The sequence below is a fragment of the Vulpes vulpes genome, chromosome 1 (genome assembly GCF_048418805.1).
Source record: "Vulpes vulpes isolate BD-2025 chromosome 1, VulVul3, whole genome shotgun sequence".
NCBI lineage: Eukaryota > Metazoa > Chordata > Mammalia > Carnivora > Canidae > Vulpes > Vulpes vulpes.
Window position 1 is genome coordinate 145,579,839 of NC_132780.1, and position 2,803 is coordinate 145,582,641.

Below are 2,803 nucleotides of genomic sequence, written 5' to 3' on the forward strand. Positions count from 1 at the left end.
AGTGAGAAATCCAACAATGAGAAAACATAAGGAAATACCAAAAAAAGTCACAGAACTGAAGAGTTCAATAACTAAACTGAAAAATACATTAGAGGGCTTCAACAACAGACTGGATAAAGTAGACATATAGATCAGTGAACAAAAAGATAAAGCAATAGGACTCACCAGATAAGGCAGCAAAAAGAAACAAATAATAATTTTAAGAAATGAAGATAACCTAAGGGACCTTTGTGGCAGTATCAAGTGGAACAACATTTGCATTATAGGGATCCCAGACAGACAGACAGAAAGAAAAAGAAAGAAATAAAGAAAGCAAGCAAGAAAGAAAGACAGGCAAAAATCTTATTTGAAGAAATAATGGCTGAAAACTTCCCTAACCTAAGGAAGGAAACAAACATTGACATCCAAGAATCCCAGGGTGTCCCAAACAAGATGAACCCAAAGAGAGGCACACTATAATTAAAATGTCAAAACTTAAAGAATCTTAAAAGTAATAAGAGAAAAACAAATTGTTATGTACAAGAGAAACCCCATAAGACTATAAGCAGATATTTCAGGAGAAATTTTGCAAGCCAGAAGAGAGTGGCATGACATATTCAAAGTGTTGGAAAAAAAAACACAAAAAAACAAAAATCTTTCAACCCAGAATATTTAATCTAGTAAGGATATCATTCAGAGTTACAAAAAAGAAAATGAGTTTTCCAGACAAGCAAAAATTAAAGTTGATCAGTATTAAACTAGCCTTATACGAAATACTAAAAGGACTTCTTCAAGCTGAAAAGAAATGTTGCCAATTAATAAGAAAAAAGGAAAAGAAAAATCTCACTAAAAAAAGGTAAATATATAGTAAAGGCATTGGATTAATTACTTATAAAGCTACTAAGAAGGTTAAAAGACCAAAGTAGTAACATTAACTACCATACATAAATAATTAAGGGATCACGAAATAAAAGAATGTAAAAAGTGACATGAAAAACATGAAACAGATACTACACTTGATCTTAGCCAAAAGGCCAAGAAGCGATACTCAGCCATTAGAAATGACAAATACCCACCATTTGGTTCAACGTGGATGGAACTGGAGGGTATTATGCTGAGTGAAGTAAGTCAATCGGAGAAGGACAAACATATGTTCTCATTCATTTGGGGAATATAAATAATAGTGAAAGGGAATAGAAGGGAAGGGAGAAGAAATGGGTAGGAAGTATCAGAAAGGGAGACAGAACATAAAGACTCCTAACTCTGGGAAACGAACTAGGGGTGGTGGAAGGGGAGGAGGGCAGGGTTGGGGGTGAATGGGTGACAGGCACTGAGGGGGGCACTTGACGGGATGAACACTGGGTGTTATTCTGTATGTTGGCAAATTGAACACCAATAAAAAATAATAGCTGTACTATATTAGGGAAAAATAAAAAACAAAAACAGACTTCAAAATAAAGACTGTATTAGAAGAGTGCATTATATAATGTAATGGTAAAGGGATCAATCCAACAAGAAGATAAAATATTTGTAAATATATCTGCACTCAACATAGAAGCACCAAAAATATATAAAACAAATATTAACAGACCTAAATGCAGAAATTGACAGTGATACAGTAATAGTAGGGAACTTTCAGCCCCACTTACATCAATGGAAAGATCATTCAGACAGAAAATCAATAAGGAAACATCAGACACATTAGACCACATAGACTTAACAGATATATATAGAACATTCCATCCAAAGCAGTTAAATACACATTTTTCTCAAGTGCACATGGAACATTCTCCAGGAGAGATCACATATTAGGCCTACAAAATGAAACTCAAATGATTAAAGAAGATTGAAATCATACCAAGCATCTTTTCTGACAATGGTATAAAACTAGAAATCTATTATAAGAGGAAAAAATGGAAAAATACAAATATATGAATATCTTTAAAATATTGTTACTAAACAACTACTAGGTCACAGAAGAAATCAAAAGAGAAACAAAAGTACCTGAAGAAAATGAAAATAGACCATAACAATATCTATGGGATCAGGAAAAGCAGTTCTAAAAGGAAAGTTCATAGTAATATAGGCCTACTTCAAGAAATAAGAGAAATATCAAAGATTTTAACTTTAAACCTAAAGGCTCTAGAAAAAGAGCAAACAAAGCCAGAAGATAATAGTAAAAAGTAAATAAATATGAGTGGTTATAAAAGAAAAATACTAAAAATGGTCATATGAAAGATCAATGAAAGAGCTGGTTCTTTGAAAAAAGTGACAACTTTTTTTTGAAAAGTGACAAACTTATCTACCTAGATTCACCAAGAATAAAAAGGAGGGTTCAAATAAACAACATCAGAAATGAAAGAGGAGAAGTTACAATTGATACCTAAGAAATACAAAGGATCCTAAGGGACTACTATGAACAATTATACTCCAAAAATACTGGACATCTTAGAAGAAATGGATAAAGTCCTAGAAATATACAATCTTCCAAGACTAAATCAGAAAGAAATAGAGAATCTGAATTGATAGATAACTAGTAAGAAGATTGAATTGGTAAACAAAAGCTCTCAGCAAACAAACCGGACCAGACAGCTTCACTGGTGAATTCTACAAAACATTTAAAAAAGAGTTAATATCCTTCTCAAATTTTTCCAAAAAAATGGAAGATTTGAGAAAGTCTCTGAGCTTATTTTACAAAACTAGCATTACCCTGATTCCAAAACCAGAGAAGGAAATAATAAGAAAAGAAAACTACAGGGGTGCCTGTGTGGCTCAGTTGGTTAAACGTATGCCTTTGAGGTCATGATCCTGGGATCCTGGAATT

At 32.8% G+C, this 2,803-nt stretch overlaps 1 pseudogene; it reads right to left on the bottom strand.

The window, feature by feature from the left end:
• Positions 1-949: 949 nt before the first annotated feature.
• On the bottom strand, positions 950-1,025 carry LOC112914271 (U2 spliceosomal RNA; annotated as a pseudogene).
• Positions 1,026-2,803: the final 1,778 nt, after the last annotated feature.